We start from the raw sequence: 18,279 nt of genomic DNA, 5'->3' as shown, positions 1-18,279 counted from the left end.
GCACAGGTCAACATTACTCAACTATACCTTTACATAGCAAATAGATGTTAACACTTTGAATGTCGTACAGAGAACATTTAACCTTTCACTGACTTTTTTTGGTGGAAATGGGCCTCCGTAGACAAGAGACCCACAGAAATAATCATCTTGCACAATATGCTCTTCTTTTGAACTCATAGAAACTTGTGTTACAAACACACACACATGGATGCGGCTTTCCACTTGAATACCACAGAGGATGCCTTTGCTCTTAGTGTGTGGAAATGTTCTCCCCTAAGCTTTACAGTCATGAGGAAAATGAGCACCATCTAGCCCGACGTGTTTTTGTTTATTTGACGCGTTTCACCTGTCCCCAGAGATGCGAGGCAAATGGCATGGTTGCTTCAAAAGCGAGGCCTTGGCGTTTTTCCAGAGCAGTGCCTGGCAGAGTTGTCTCCTCCTTTGTCCTTGTTCCCTTAGAGTCATTTGTCACTCCTGTCATCTGTATTGACAGCCCAAGTTAGCTGGCCTGGCTCCTTTTTTTTAAATAGGGGTTGTCTTATTGATCTGAGTTAATCATTTGGGGTTTGATCATTTACATCTAGAAGCATCTCGCTGCCCCTCTTGATCTTTGCTTTTACAATGTAACAAAGATAATAAACACATTTTACATTTGCCTTTGTCTTTCATTTATTTAAACATTTCAGCTTTAAAGTAATAAGAAGTCTTGAAACATGTGTAAACTGTCTATACGCGTCCATGCTGGCTGCCATAAATGATTCTAACTCTGACAAAGGATATTTCACCAACAAGGTGTTCGTTAACAACAGCCACATTATTCATTTTTTTTCTTATCTTTGCCAAGCATGCGGCCCCACGCAATTCCAGGAAGAGACTAGATACATTTCTCAAGGATCTGGGCGCGGTTAACACTTTTGAGATGACAGCCAGCAGGTCAAGCCGTGTGACCCGGGGTAATTACAGCTCGGGGCCCTCGACAGGAAGCAGCCGCCGGCTATGATGGACTTTAAACCTTTAAACAGCGCGTCTGTGTGTCCCGTCCCTCTTTCCGAGCCCACGCAGCCACACAAGGGTTCCTCAAATATTAACACAAATGGACAGATTGAGTAAACACTAGGCCCGAGTCTTTGTCAAGGCCATTTGTATTTCAGGTTCTCTCCACATATGCAGGAGTTCCACCGCTGAATCCACCAGGATGTGGCTGAGGTTCTGCCTGGCAATAAGCAGCAGGCCCCAGGCCTCCCCGAGCAGCTGTCAGCAGGCTCTGGAGGCTGAAAGAAAGAGAGTCGCCCTGCCCCCAACTTCACCAACCCGCCTGCTCTCGCTGCAGAGACCAAAGGGGGATGGGCGCTCACACATAGACATACAGCAAAGGGAAATCATGATGATTCCTCAGCACCCTCTTGATGAAATGACTTTAAAAATGTAGACTGGATGTGAATCATCGCACTGATGTGTTGTCTTATTTACCAAATGGTTTTAACAGTAGATGGCCTATTAAAGCCTTTGCCTCAGTCCCATATGGCCTTTCTCTTTCCTCTGGTTCTCCACCTCCTGTTCACCACCTCCTCCATTGTCCGCTGGCCGTGTTGGTGAAGCCATAGCCGAGTTGAAAACATCCTCAAGGGGTTTTAACCCACCAGTGCGCCAGTGTCGCCATAGGAAGCGAGAGAGTCCGTGGCGTCCATGAGAAAAACAAAGTGACAGATTAATAATAAGACAAGGCCGACTAATGATTGTGTAACAGCCCGTCGAGGAATCAAAAATGTTCTAATGCAAGAAGATCAAGCATGAGTGACGTTTGACCTTGAATGAAAATAAGGCTGTAAATTACTTTTGAAGCTTCCACTAAAATCTTTATTTGTCTCTCTATGTGCCGTTCTAAGATGTCCTTGGTAAATCTGTGCTTTGTTAGGTAGAAGCCCAGGTGACAGGACTGGAGAAGGTGGAAAAAGATGAGGGGTGAGATGCAGTGGTGGTAAGGAGTCATATTTGTATTAAAAACAAATACTGAATTTGAGTGCAAGGAGAGAAGCCGAGAGGTTAGCTGATGAGGCGGAAACAACTTTTAGTTCAGACGTGAATAAATAACACTCATTATTTATGGTTAATTTGCACAGTACAGTAATATTGTTACTGTTAGACAGATAATGTGAATGGGTGAAATGCAGTAACAATACCAATATTGCAATGAAATATATATAATATGCTTTACAACTGCTTAAGGAAATTACATTTTGTAAACAAAAAAAATATGTAATATATATATATAATATGTTTACAAACTGCTTTTGGAAATTACACTTTGAAAAGTTTATACTGAGGGCTCATAATAGATGATAATTTATATATTATTGTTGCTTGGAAACAAAAGTTGACATTAGGCCTGGGAAGCATGGTGTACCCGAACAGTTCGACCTGTAAAACCGCTAAGATTATGGTTTTTGAATGATGATTAAATCATGGGGAATACAGGTCCTGTACTGTATATAACTAGTGGAAGAACAATGTGACGTTCCTCATTGGTTTGGCCCTCGCGATCTTGGCTTTTTTTGCCGTTGCCATCTTAGATTTTGACCGTCTCGATCTCTGCTTTATGCCGTCGTCATTTTGGCTTTTTGGCTGTCGCAATCTTAGTTATTTGTTCGTCCCCATCTTTGCTTTTTGTCTCTCCCCATCTTTGCTTTGTGTCTGTCCCAATCTTGGCTTTTGTCCGTTGGCACTTTGGCTTTTTGCAACAAGGAATGACACGAGAGGGTGGAGCTAAGAACAACCAAACCCTGAAAAGACATTTTTAGGCAAGACAAAAAACTAAAGCTCCTTTTCATAACATAGCTTTTGTAAAAGATATTAGCCTGTACTGTACCCTGTAATTACTGAATGTTCAGAGTAATTAAAAAGTACTCACAATCTATCATTTATTGTCTAAACTCCTGCAATCTAAAGTCTTACCGAATTTACTACCTGTATTATAATTTACTATGTATAAGTATTGCTGGTGTTCTGCCAGTGTGAACATTTCTTCCCATTTGTCCTCTGACAGATTAACACATAAGTGTGGTTACGCCATCATGTCCAATAAACACACACGCTGTGCTTTCTCAGAACAGGAAATTCTAGGACACATTGCATTTCCCACACCTCTGTGTTTGCTCAGCTCCCATGTTGCCAAGAACCAGAGCAGTCAAACAGAGAAAGAGCAATAAAGAAACTTGTATCACAGCTGACTAACTTTTCTGTTCAAGATACTGATTGTCACACAATTCACCCGGCCACAGTCGGTTTGGTCAGTTTGTGGCTCATTTTAAAGACAAAGCAATGTGATTCTGGAAAAGCAAGTTGTTAAGTTCCTTATAAAACATGACTATTTTGGTGTTTTTAGCCACACTAGCGGCATGGCCATATGTTTATTGGTCCAGAAATATATCAGAAACAAATATATGGATTGTTATAATATTTTATAGACTTTCATGGTCCCTTTTGGATGATTGCTGCTGACTGACTTTTCCTCTAGCGCCAACAGCAGGTTGAAATGTGTGGTTTTGAGTGAAATGTCTGCACAACAACTAGACAGATTGTCATGAAAAGTAGTACATTCATGTTTCCAGAGGATGAATGTTAAAAACTTTTGTAATCCCCAGACCTTTTATCTGGCTCCACCAGGTCAACATGTTTTCCAATACTTTTGGTCTATGACCAAATACCTGCACAACTAAAAACCCCATCAGTCTCAGCTGTGCTCTTTGTGCTAATAAGCAAATGTTAACATGCTCACATGCTAAACTAAAATGCTAAATATGGTAAATATAATACCTGATAAAACAACAGCATGTTAGCGTTGTCATTGCCAGTATTTTAGCATTCATATGTTAGCTTGTTAGTTGTGTCATTAAGAGCTACTAGCATGGCCATAGACTCTTACCTGGAATCCACATTAAAAGGGAGAATTAAAGCGCTATGGAAGGGAGTTCAATCCACGCTGACTCCAGCTGCCGATTGGCCGCCACTGTCCTCAGAACCAGAGGCCGGTCAACCCGTCTTCTGACTGAAGACAGCAGAAATTTACTGAACAAAAACAGTTTTCATGTAGGCTTCAAGGGAAGAAATCAGCATGGTTTTTATTAATAGATAAGGCTTTCCCCGTCCACTTAGTTATTATGGCCCCACTTAGAGTTAAATACACATAAGACAGGGTATGCTTTAGGGTGTGGCTACCTTGTTATTGCCAGGTTGCTACTAGAGCTGTACACAGTGTCTTTACTTCAGTTTCCCTCCTCCGCAGTACAAACATGTTTACTTCTGCTCATTGGTTGCGAAAAAAAAAAAGAAGGCGACAGCCCAAATCAAAAATGGTGACGGCCAAAATGCCAAACTCGAGGCTTCAAAACCGCAGGCCACAAACCAATGGGTGATGTCACCACATTGTCTCACATACAGTCTCTGATAAGGACACTGGAAGCCTTGATCAATCATTACAGATATTGTTATAAATTCAGAAGTCTAATTCCGTCACTGTCAGCACTTTCCATTAAATATCATGTGAGCAGCCAAAGAGCAGAACTCCCTCCCTCACTCTTCTATTTGTGCTATTTTGTAATGAGCTAATCTTAACCCCGCCAACGTTGGCAGCACTTGTTAATACATTTCAACCCAAGTCTACATTTAATTAGGTTTTCACATCTTGACAGAGTGACATTTATTTCCCCCCCAATCCTCCTCTAAAGTATGTGTGCCAATCAAAGGATTCTCCAGAGAGCTATATCAGCTTTGTAACAGGTTGACACATATTAACCAGAAATGCGTTGGAGGGTGATGTGTACATTGGGTGGGGTGGGGGTTCTTGGCACACACTCTAATCAGGGTGTGTTATTAATATCTTAATATTTAACCTTCCGTACCATCAGTCATCCCCCATTCCTCATCTTTGCTGGTGTTTTCTCTTTCTACAATCACACACACATACATTCCTCACATGTTGTGGTATTTACTGCATTGCTTATCTGCCAGTATCTCTTTTCTGTTTGGCTTTTCAAAGTTATCCTCCGGTCCATGTGTGCCCTCCAGGCCTTCTTTATCTGCCTATTATTTCGCATTGCAGCATGTTGTCGACATCAAAAGCATCTGGCACAATGGAAGAGGACATTCCAAGATCATCGACTCACACGCAGTGAGTCAAACACACACACAAACACACGAACACACACACAGATTGTGTTCTCTGTAAACCGTGGGCTCAGATTAGGGACTGGAATCTGGTTTACGGATCTTAAAATCTGAAATGTGCGCATCAGTGATTGTGCAACGTGATAACGCGATACGTGACAATGGAGATGATGTCTGTAAAAAATGGATTAGGTCATTTGTGTGTGTGTGCTTGTGTGTTAAGACTTAAGGCTGGAATGTGTTGATCTGACACTCTGCGATTTGATAATGTGATCCTTAACAGTGGAACAAATGTGCAAAACAGCAGTGTGTACTTTTGTAGATTTTGCACACTTGCATTGACTCCCTTGTCCCATGTGTGTGTGTGTGTGTGTGTGTGTGTGTGTGTGTGTGTGTGTGTGTGTGTGTGTGTGTGTGTGTGTGTGTGTGTGTGTGTGTGTGTGTGTGTGTGCAGCATGGCCCTGCAGCAGCTATGCTGATCCCATCTGTGAACCCTGCCTCCTCACAGCTTGATCCCAGCACCACCTCCATTGTCTCACTAATCCAGGACTATTAACATTGCAGCACCACAACAGGCGCTTACTGGAGCCCCGGATGGCTCCCAAAACTCTCTCCTCTGAACAGACTGCAATCTAATTAACTCGGAAGAGGGGGGGGGACTAATGTGTGTGTGTGTGTCTGTGTGTGTGTGAGTCTGTGTGTGTGAGTCTGTGTGTGTGTGTGTGTGTGTGTGGTTAACAGGATCCACTGGATTAGCGCCTTGTGATAATGGGTTGAGGCTCGGCTGCTACAGGTGCCAAAATGAAAATGGCCACAGACAGGATCACCACATTATGGTGGTTTTCGGGGTTCATGTGAACAAACCTGATGAACCTATGTTTGGTTCTTTGATGATGTGTGTGTAATGTCTAAACAGATGTGTCGCAGCCAACAGTAAACAGTTCATTAATTTATTGCTTCCCTCTGCCAGAAATTCCAGCACCATGAGTAAAAATCATGTGTTTGTTTGGTGTGGTTTTTATTTTATTTTTAACAACACAACAGTTTATAATCTTTCTTTTCTCTACTTTGACCAATTACAACATTTAGACATGGATGCATATATAATAGTAATAGAATAAAATTAAGTTATTTACCAAGGATAGTACACATCAGTAAACATTTCAGTTTCCACCTCAATGTAAATGTACCAGAGAGGTTATTTTCCCTGAGCAGGTTTATTGATGGTAATACTTTTGTACTTTTACTTTTACTGTACATTTAATTGAATGCATTTCTGGTTCTCCCGGGACTCCCTTCCCTCAAGCAGCCCAGCAATACGGCCTGGGCCATAGCACCAAACAGCTACCTTCATTACTCCTTTCAACCTTGGCAAAAGCAACACAGACCAGATCCACTCCATCAGTTCTTACCTTTCAAAATAAAAGCCTCAGACATATAATATTCGCAGGCAAGAATGTTGCATTTTTTGTGCTGTTATTTGTCAAATCCCCGTTGTGTAAAATCCTTTATTATCCCTCCCCAGCTGACCAGCAGTCTGGACACACAAAAAACATTTTACACAAAAAACGTTATATCATACCCACTGACTTTGTCTAAGTGGGATATTTTCATGGCCAGTACTGAGAGAAGAAAGTATTACAGCAACCAAAAACCATTTCAACACACATAAGGGCATGTGAGTGTTGAGTTAAGATGAAGTTGAATAGAATGTAAAGGGACCCACCCTTTAATTTAAAGGGAACATACTTGTTCCACTGTTTTCTCACGGTTACAAACCATGATGCATCAATTTATGGGGCAGTGTATGCTGCGGTGGAGCAGGGTTATCTAAAAATGGATTGTGTGACGCTGCTACTTCACTAAACTCCCTTCATTTATGACTCCCAAGGTCTCACAGTTTCCAGCGGCACAAAAGGAGCACGTCAAAGTTCAAATAATCATTTCACAAGCATCTCCAAATTTACTGTCATGAATGCTGGTGTGACCAATCCCTTACTCTGCACTCACTGAACGCTCCTAAAATTCGCTGTCAGTTTATTTTAGTGTTGATATGAGCAGCTTGCCATAAAGGCCTGGAGGCCTGTGGTATGACTGCAGCCTTGGTGCAGGCGCATTCAGTCCATGCAGATAAAAATCACTTCGTAACAAATTGTACAAGCACAAGAGAAATAACCTCCAATGTTCAGGGGGGCTTTGCAAACGGTCTTAGCTCAGCTCCCTGGAAGAAGAGAAAACAGATCTGTACTCGGGTTGTGGTTAAGCCGAGGAGCTTACTTGCTTACTGTAATTCAGAGCAGCTGAGTGTGCATAGCTTCCACCTCTGAGGCCTGGGAACTGTTGATTCTTCAATATTTCTGAGCGCGTGTGCACATGTGGAGGTCTGCGTTTTGTGAGCTCACAGCCATACAGAGCGAATGTATGCGACCTGAGATGTGCTTCAAGCACTCCCTTCCCCTCATATTTGACATTCTTTGGCCTTGTATGGCAGATCAGCATCAGCTGGAGCTCCAGAGGAGAATAACAACCGCAGCTCGCTGACATCTGCACCAGTTACCACGCTAAAAAACAATCCTTTGAAACGTTCCACGCACTCTCATTAAGGTAACATCTGACACAAGATAACTGCGCAACAACCAATGACATGTTCCCTCCTCTCCTACTTTCCTTTTTCACCCTCTCCCTCCCTACAGTATATGTGTCTTGGTTGATGAGTCAGTATTTCAGGACTATGATTGAGTGCTGTGTTTCCGCAGGGAGGAAATGCCAATGTGAGCGTTCATAGCCGTAGCCGCACGGTCATTATCTCTGTCTCTCCATGTGAAACGCTCAGGCATTTTAAAGAGGGTAAAGTATCACTGCCGCATCAAGGAATCTCTCACGTGTGTGAAACATCAACACGAATCCAGGCAAAGGAAAGGCAAAGGCTACTTATAAGATAACAAGCGTGATTTTTTTTTTCTGTAATTGCTGCTTTGTGCCTCAGGACGTCAGATCATGTTCATTTAGGGGGTTTTCAGCTCCCTTCGGTGCATTCTAGGAATTTTTACAGTCAATTTGGTTGAAGGTCAGATTATGATATTACAGCACTGAAAAAAAAACGTGTGCTACATGATTTTGTAAAGTAGAATACACGGGTAAGAAATATTTGAGCATTAAATCACATTTACAGTTTATGGGTATACTTGCTTTTTAATTATTACGGCCTTCTAGCATATATGAAATCTTAAAAGGGTTCTTAGGTGAGTGATATGAGCTGTGAGTGATATTTCTTGACTGATATTGAAACAGGCTGGATCCTTGAATTTGTCTGACAATTTCGCTATTGGCCCTTGTAGTCTCACCATTTAAGACATTTTTCTTCGGCGTCTTGTGTAAATGACTCTTCTTCTTCGTCCGCTGATGTTTGTATCCTTCCGGTTTGCTGGGGCCTTTTTGCACACAACTCCCCAAATCTCAATTGACGGTCGTTTAAACTATGCATCTCTTTTTGCCACCACTACAGTTTATGCTTACTCCTTCTAATTTAGTTTATCCTGAACAAAGCGCTTTCATTTGAAGGAATTAATCTATTGCTCAGACTCATAAATTGACTGATTTTAATCACTGCACAAAATTCCTTCTTCACTGGAAGCTGGAAGCTGTGGGTAGCTTTGAAAAAGCAACCTGTCAAAATCTTGAAATGTGGACCTTTTCCTTCTAAAACTGGAGCAACGAGTGCCTGCATCTTTAAATTCTGACATTTCCACTCCAAAACTGAAACTGCAACCTGCTAGTATGTTTGCCTATAATCATTTAAAAAATATAACACATTGGACCAAAACTATCAACGGTCACATTAAGGGCTTTCCATACAACTAGTCTCTGAGTTGTCAGGTCAGTGTAACTACTAAATATAACAAATCATATTATGAACGGTAACATACATTGTAGGTGTAGACCGGCAAAATGCCATAAATACAATCAAAATATCATACATGACAGTATGATATAAATATAAGCAGTGTCAATATAATTAGCCTACAATCTGTCCTCTTGACACAGATTCTAATGGGTCACAGAATTTGGTGCAACATCGGCCTATAGGGAGCCGACCCACTTTCTAAGCTAGCTTCTCTGCTCCGCTAGCTAGCTTTGGCCTGACAATGTCTTTGTCACGCAGGGTTACTTTTACTAGTAAATAACCTGAAATACTGGCAAGATACTTGACATAAGATATTTAAAGTAAGACCCTTTGATAAACCAAAGAGAAAATATTATATATAAAAATGTTTTTGCTAGCATTCAACAGCTAGGGCACTGTCAGGGTTTTGATAGTACCTTTAGCTAGGAGGATGTAGTAGCATAGTTAAATGCTAGCAAAAAACACGTTGAACTTGGAATATGAAAATAAATAAACAAGCTGTCATCTTTCTACTTCTCAGAAAAAAAACAGCTCTATGGTAAACACTATAGTGTTAGCTAGCAAAAAACACTCGCTAGCTTGAATGTACATAAACAGGCCTTTTTATACTGTTTCCTTTCGTCGTGGTTGGAGGAGGGCGGCGAAAGCCAGCAGAGAATCAACACATTTCTCACCCACAATTCCCCCGGGGCCATGGTGGTATCTAACTGCCACCACACTCTCTGACAGGTTTTCCACTCGTCTCATCGACAGCTCCCAGCTCAGAGAGGAGTGACTCTCTCACACACACACACACACACACACACACACACACACACACACACACACACACACACACACACACACACACACACACACACACGTGCATAACAGAGTTATCAGCAGGGAAGAAATCAATGGCTCTCTGAGAGAAAAGAGCACTGCCCTGCATCTCTGCTAAAGTCATCCAGTAATACCGTTACACATGATGCTTCACGTGTTGAAATGAATCCGGCCTGAATGACTGTAGATATGATTCATCCTTAATCAGAGCGCCAACTAATTGCCCCCTAATTAAATCTTGCGCAATCTGTGTTTAATTTGATATCAGATCTGAAATAATTATCGTCCATGTTTTCCCTCCACAGCTGAGGCGAAATAGAATATCTTAATGTAATGTTCTCACAATACACACAAAGAAACTGTAAGTGAAAGAACATTTTATCACACACACACCATATGCATCAGAGATTACGATGCTTGATTCAGGGTCTGAATCACAATGGTTTAACCTTTTGGACAGAATGAGTGCCAGACTACCTTCATGCCAGCTCGGTAAGTCATGCAGAGCGGAATTATGCGGGACAAAGGCATGGTGAACCAAGGTGGAGGGGTTGGATAGATAGAGAAACAACATCCAGTGAACCCCGGTCTTAAACTGGAGCCTCAAGTGCTTGACCTCTGTCTGTACTCCCTGTTACTATATGCTATTTTCACTTGAGTGGCTCAAGTTTTAAATTAACCCACATAAAACCACTTCATCTAAAAGTGTGTGTCTTTGTACACGTGTGTTCTTTTTAGTTTAGTCCTAAAATTATATTCTTCACAAGACTTAAAGAATAAGGAAAGTGCTCCATAGTGATATTTTGCTAACGATCATTTTATTAGCCGGGGAAAAAGACAAACAAATATTCCTTTTTGGTTTTCTTTGCTAAATGGAAATGAAATGACTGTTGCTAAAATCCTCTCAAGTAAAAGTAGCCTGGAGCTCATATTAAGTTTATATTAAAATAAAATGTCTAACGTCATTGTAACTAGCTTTTTAGCTGGGTTAACAAACTAGCTTGACCTTTGACAAACGCAAGCCATTTAATGAGCTTGATAAATGCAATTTTGGTTACTTGTACCTGTCTGGAGTTGCCCTTTCACAAATGTCCCTATCTCTCTCAAAAGTCCCATAGTCTCGTCATGTCTCCAGTTAGAAATGTAATTGTTTGATGTTTGTATTCTTACGGTTTTGCCATGAAACCCATGAAACGTTATCCCACGCCCACACGCTCACCGGGGACTCTCTGCACAATGAGCGCCTCTATTCTCGCGTTGGCTCAATCGGACATTACATGGATTTTGCACTTGTGAATTTGCAGGGTAGAGTCCGAGTAATGTCCTGTCCAACTGTTTCTGACAATGCGTTCTCACACACAGCTCCTCCGTGTCTTTATATACAGCCTATAGTAAAGATGAGTTCACGGTTGCAGTGCATGTGTATCATATTTGGTACAGATATAGCTCTTTTGATACAAGTGGAATCCTATTTTTTGTTTTACTCAACAGTACATTTTTGGGGGAGAAAGTAATATGTGACTCAGAAATCATGTAGTTGTTTACGCCTCATGCACAGTCTAATGAGGTGATGTGTAATGTGTGGTATAAGGTAACAATACCAGGGACTTGGGAGCTGTGTCATTCCCATCATTGGATTAACTTCCTACCAAAATTAGCAGCTCAACCAGTGACTCATCCAACAGACAGGCTGGCACCATCCAGGATGGTATTCAGCTTTTAAAATATTTAAATTCTCCTCAATACAGGCAATGATAAAAGGGTGTGAGGAGATGGGAGTTTTGATCCATCATTCCTGAATTCACTCGGCTTGAAGCCGCGGAATAAAGAAATGTAAGTTCTCATATAGAACACTTGAGTTTAGTTATTAAAAGAGAGGCACAACCTTTTGCAGATTCAATAACTCCATTAGGACCTTTAATGCTGTGCTGAATCAGGAACTCACATAGTGATTCACAGTCTATTCTGTACTATATTAGTTTGTTCTGGAGTTGTTTTACAGTGTAATAGAGTGGTGAAGCACAGTACAGTCTGTGTTGGCAATCAGAAAGACCCTGTACGTTCACAGAAAAGAATCCCACACAGCATTTACAGCCTTGGGTGGGGATGTTTATTCTCTTATAAAAAACCGCCTTGCGGCCGACTTCCTTTAAATCAGAGATTAGACCATTTTTTTACAACAAAGATGTGGGTTATTGAAAGCCAATTGCAATGCTTTAAGAGAAAAGCTACTTTGTGTTCCCATTCAGTGTATTTTCCAGTCTGAACTGTTCCAGCGTTACAAAATCGAACCGTATGATAGTCATCACATTGGCGGTGCATGACAATAAAAGGAACATATTCAGTTTGGGATGAAAGCCAAGGCCAGTAATACCCAACCCTCAATATCTATGTCATATATATATGGAGAAGTACTGACGTGTCCATGGGCTTGTTAATGACTCATACAGTAATAAAGAACCACATCTGCTTTCTTTGAAATTCCTAGGTCAACACTTCCTCAACACCACCTCAGTGATCTTCTCTCAAATGTCTTTTTTTCATATAACTACACAAGGATGTGGTTTAATACATGTACAGCCTTTAGACAAGGCGTCAATGATGATTGTGCCTTCTTGTAGCTTTAGCTGCCCAACTGTCTAAAGTGGACATGACAGCTAAAACCTACTGCAGTGGCGTCTAACTTTTCAGGCTGGTATCCAGCGTCTCACAAGATGATAAAATTAATAGAATTCTGAGAAACACCTTTTTTTCTTTCTCATATTTTTATTAATCATGCAGGAAACCTTTGTTTGTGTCCAATGTGAAACAAGAAGGGAATTTTCCATGGTTATTTTGACCCAAACTACAATTTTTTCCAGCTGGTCGTTCTGTCCACCATTTTGGTCTTGGCTGATATAAGGCCGAAAATCCATCAAATGGAAGCCATGAAAATTGGTAGAGCTAAATCATGGTGCCCACAGGATGAATCCCTCTGACTTTGGCGACTTTCCATGTAGCAACACCAGCAGGTCAATCAGCGTTGCCCCTACTACATATACATATGTTCATAGTAATTTTTATATAGCTAAAGTTAGCAATTAGCTCAAAACACAGTCACACAGAGCTGCTAGCATGGCTGTGGACTTGTTAATCATTGTTTTTTGGACCACTGTCCTACAGTATGATCACCATTCACTATTGTCAGTCTCATACAAACAGTTAATCGGCCAAAAATCTACTAATTGTACTACTGTAAAAGGTCCGTAGAGTGTAAAACCTGAAGTCCACGCCTATAAGGAGTTACCCTCCCCCTCAGAAACCCTGCTCCTGAACTGCCTGAAACGGCTCGATTGAATTCTCTCCTTCACTTCTATAACTTTATGAGGTCATAATGTTACGTAATACTCCTTCCGGTTAGTTTGGCCCGCCCTCAAACGACAAAAGAGAAAGATAGAGCTAAATCTCACATCTACCATGGTATAGTGGTTAAGTAAGCGGGTTTGAATCATGCTGGCTGTGAACTGCTGTTCATTTATCATTCTGTGGATGGAGAGATTTTTGAAATGTGAAACGTTGAACAATCACAACAGAGCGGGCTAGCTGACCAATCAGAGAAGATTTTGCTTTCTGGAGGGAGGAGCAAACGCTACAATAGAGCGTTTCAGAGAGAGGGTGAGAAGAGGTGCTGCAGGACAGCCAGGATGAGAAAAACAAGGAGGATTATGAGCATTAACGCATGTAAACATAAAAATATGCACCCGGAAAATAGCATAATAGGGCCTGTTTAACATAGGCTCTAAATGAAATGTTTTTATTATCAAAAACTTTGCTGGGAAATTTCACTTTTTGGCAAAGAAGAACATAAGCCTGCAGCTTTCGTGTTACTGTATATCTCCATGTTTTTATCTTGTCACATGTTAGCTGTTAGGCCCTCATTGCTGGGGTCCGTTTGCACTCCACTTCACCAAAATGTCACCTGCCAGTCAAACTTAAGTGTGTGCAGAGTGACATCCTGTTTCTTGGATTTTGCTGTTGAAATGGTTTGAACTTTAGCAGGAGTCTCTTTCTGCACCCGCTACGGCCCATGCTCACTCCTTTTTTTTTGTTAATCCCAAACAAAGTGCTTTAATTCGATGGCTTCGATTTATTGCTTGAACTCGTAAATTGACCGGGTTTAATCACTGCACAGGATTCCTCCCTCACACGCAGAGACTTCTCCTTTCTCTGGCAGGTTGAAAGGGACAGCAGGTTAGGCTGAGAGGTAATGATGTGGAAAGCTGTGCTCGGAGGAAGGGGTGAGGGCGAGGGGGACTGGGGGGACGGGGGGGACTGTGACAGCTGTCACACAGTAACAAACGCCTCCCTCTGTGAATGGACACTCGGAGATGAGGGATGGGGGGCCCTCCCTCACCACACAGCTGCCACGGGGCTGTCACTCAGGATGTTATCGTGCCCCCTCATCTGGACTGGATAATGGGGCTTATGGTCAGCGTGGGCATTAGCCACAACTCTGAAGGGGTGGCCTTTCAGAAGCTGGTTAAGTGAGACTGAAGCAGAATTCCCTTTAGGTGCCTTTGGGAATAATTTGTGTTAACACTGAATGATTTCCAAAACTCAATCACACAAAGGTGCGTCTTGTCTTGACCGTAGGATCACCAGGTCGGACTAAGCTAGACCGGCTAGAGTGCCCAAACAATACAAACTGGCACTGTAGCATTATATTTAATGGATTTCTTCAATCAAAAGGTCCTTTATTGTCCAATGAACAAAGGCAAAAGAAGTCCAACACTGCCGCCGCGTGGTGGTTCACTGGTAACGCATTGTCTGCTTTACACTTAGTTTTATATTCTTAAACACCTTTTTTTGCAAATAAGTGCACTAAACTCATTTGTGTTCATAGTCTTTGTTTACAGTGTGCTACAAATGAAACTGCCAAAGTGTTTTATGCTCAGCAGCACATAAGTGTTTACATAAGTGTGCAGTTGGCATGTGTAAGGGCTTACTTAAGTGTGTGCCTTTGCTAGAGGTGTAAGATATTTTGCGTGTATATATTTTTAGTTTTTTTGTGTGTAGAATTTCAACAACCTTAGTTTCAGAAATTGTTATTTAGCAATGCAAAAAAACAAACTGTAACATGATCAGGCAACATCATAAGTGAAATGCAGTTAGAATAAAATTATTGAAGAAAGCTCATGGGTGCTACTGTGAACAAGACTTAATATTCATTTTTAAGGTGCTAATTTGTTTTTTCCCCCTTGTTGACAGCTTCATACGCAATACTTTGGGAATGAACACTTCCTCATGAAGCTTCTATAGAAATATATTTTTATTTACTATGTTTGTGCAAAGTCTGTGCATTTTTACTATTTATGTTCTTGCTGCATTTCTATTTGTTGGTTCAATAGTATTACAACTAATACTGCCATAAAATGACAAGATCCAATATGACAGAACTGAACTCTCATTGTAAGCAAGTATATTTAGAATAAACAGTTTATTTAAATTGAAATAAGAAAGTACTCAGTGAAAATCGTGGTTGGAAAAGAAAAGTCAGTGATTTGAATAAAGCAAATATTACAGTACAATTGTGAAAATGAGAACAAAATATGATGCTTTCTTAATGTTCCTTGGAGAGCGAGCTCAGCCTTTAGTATTTTATAAAATCATACTCTGTGTAGCAATAAAGAGGAAAGAAAATGCAGTGAGCCAATTTACACCACAAAATTATACACAGATGTTGTTAAACAGGTTCCTTATTTGTGTTTATTTGGAAAAAGGTCTCTCCAGCGGATACATCAAAACATGGATTATTAGCATTGGCAAGCTTTATTCCAGATAATCAACTGTAAAAATGTGTTCTGTCTTTAAGTATTGTTCACTCCATTAGTCAGAAACTACACTTCAAAGTAATGATGCTCATTGCGCCTGTTTCTGCTTTTTTGTTTGTTTGTTTTTATCTCTGATCATAAAGGCTAATAATAAAGGATTATCTATGAACTCTGGTTTCAAATTCTAATTTATATAAAGAACAAAATGTAATAGGAAGTATTCCAGATAATCAACTGTAAAAATGTGTTCTGTGATGCTCTTCAATGGTTTACTGAAACATGTCGTACCGTGTTGTGGGTCTTTATGTTTACAAAAAAGAAACCTGACACTAGTATGAAACATTTCATGTAGAATAAATAAATATTAACAAATTGAATATGAAAGGGTCCTTAAATTAGTCGTTGGCTTATTAAGATGATGGCGTACATGCTGAAAACTGAGCTTCCTCAAACTGCACCAAAACACAGATAGAAACAAAAGAACGGGCAGACCAAACACAATAGGGCTATGAGTAAATACAAACATCCTGCTGTACGCCAGGAAGTGAAGTGCCCTCTAATAGCTCTTACAGGCGTCACATCCCTCTGTTACAGGTATCACCAAGACGTTTATTTTCACACATCCTCTTTCCCTGTGCAGGGTGCAGATTTTGGACGTAGATCAATGCCAACATGTTCTGACAGCATTGACCTCTACTGCCATCTCCTGGAAGAAAGCAATAATTCAAGTGTCACATTTTTTATTCCTCAGTGTGTCTGTTATCTGTTATCATCATATGCCCTTTTTCCATATTTCAAATAGAGGATTTAATCACTTCAGATCCCTCTCTGGATATGTGTATGATAAAGGAGCAGCTGAAGTTATGATGAGTTGGGTTGTTTAACCACTTTGTTTGTTACAAAAAGTGGTCATTTTTGGTAAATAGTAACTCCACTGCCAGTTCGTGTCAACAGTTAAGACAAGGAAGCTCAGTTTTGATCCTGAAGGCAAACATCTGTCGGTCACAAGATGGAACAATTTCATCATTTTCAGTCCGGCCGCGGCCACCAGTTGATGTCAATTAAGCCCCGCTCTGCCGGGACATTTATATAAGGCTCTGGAGAGCAGCACAGAGCGCGGTTTGTTTCCCATTTTGGCAGCGGCCGTTTCCTAGATACACACAGGCCTGTTTTCAGCACCTTCAGGAGCTTTGTGTTTGACAAGCAGCAAAAGGAGAAAAAAAAGGGCCCTAATCCCCTTGGTTTATATTTAGTACAGTGAGTCTGAATCTCTGGGTCGTTGGCCTGACATATTGCCAGTTATGGTTTGGATGAATGGAGCACTGAGTGGGAGCGGTGATCTTGGCTCTGAGCAGGGCAAACTCCTCTGTGTTTTCGACCGGCTGCTGTTTGCTGAAATGGCTGTTGTTTTTGGTTGGGTGAATGGCTTCGGGGGTCGTGACGCACAACTATTTCCGAGTAGACCCTATTTACTTGAAAAAAAAAAACCAGGCCTGCCTTTGCTACAAAGCGGCTTTGTCATTGAAGATATCGTCACTCGTTGAGTTTTGCCAATCAGTAAAAGTAAGTCACTTTGATGAGACTCTATGTAGGGTTAGCAACTCACCTCTAGGTGGCAGTAAGACAGACACTTTCATCCTCTAAAGGCAGATAATGCTTCCAGGAGTGACAGATTTGGGTTTAACGATTAATATATCAGTGTAAAATAATTTGATTCAGGAATGAAATGGCAGATAAGATTTTAGATAAGATTGGTGCTGTGCAGGTAATGTACTGTGGGTTTATCCTTAACTTTTCACTGAAAACAGATGCTTGCTGCAAATGGCAACGGGGTAGATGAGAGCTGTGGGACTGAATCCGAACATTAAATTAGCAGGCTGTAAAACAACTATGAAAGACGATAAAACAATCTTTAGACTTCATGGGAACTGTATGTGTTTGTCACTATGAGTGACCACTTTCACATTGCACGTAATAATTGCAGCTATGTGAAAATATTGATTAGTGCAGCTTTAAACCTGCAATAATGAAATATCTCTGATGGACCTACTGTACTTATCAGGTGAACTGGTGAACATAGTAGAACATTTAGCTGCTAAATAGTAAGGTATTTAGCGGTCGGTGGAGACCAAAACTGAGAGAAAAGGGAGAGTGAATACCGGATTTACATTCATCAAGTGGTGATAACAAAATGCTAACACTTTGCTCGGTCTATGTGTAAATAACCAACTGTTTGTTAACAAGTTTGTCATATCAATTTAAAAGCTAATATGTGTCAATTGTGCTTACAGTGTTTCCCTCAAGTAGCTAAAATCCTTTCATGCATGTTCAAGTTTTCAAGTTTTCATTATTTATTTATTTTAGTTTGAAGTATCATGTCTCCATAGAATTTCAAAGTTACATCATTCATAATGAGTGTTCTGAAAATAGTCAGAGCAATGAGTTGAAGCAGGGACAGTCTTACCAGCCAGCCCCCGTGGAACTGAAAATTATTTAGGCCATCAGCAGCCTCTTTCAGAAAATAACTGACCTTTGTCCCAGTAGAATAACGTGCTCAAAATTAATTGGTAAGGGAGGATA

Source organism: Anoplopoma fimbria, chromosome 6, assembly GCF_027596085.1.
Source record: "Anoplopoma fimbria isolate UVic2021 breed Golden Eagle Sablefish chromosome 6, Afim_UVic_2022, whole genome shotgun sequence".
Classification (NCBI taxonomy): Eukaryota; Metazoa; Chordata; class Actinopteri; order Perciformes; family Anoplopomatidae; genus Anoplopoma; species Anoplopoma fimbria.
Note: the sequence above shows the minus strand (reverse complement) of the source record.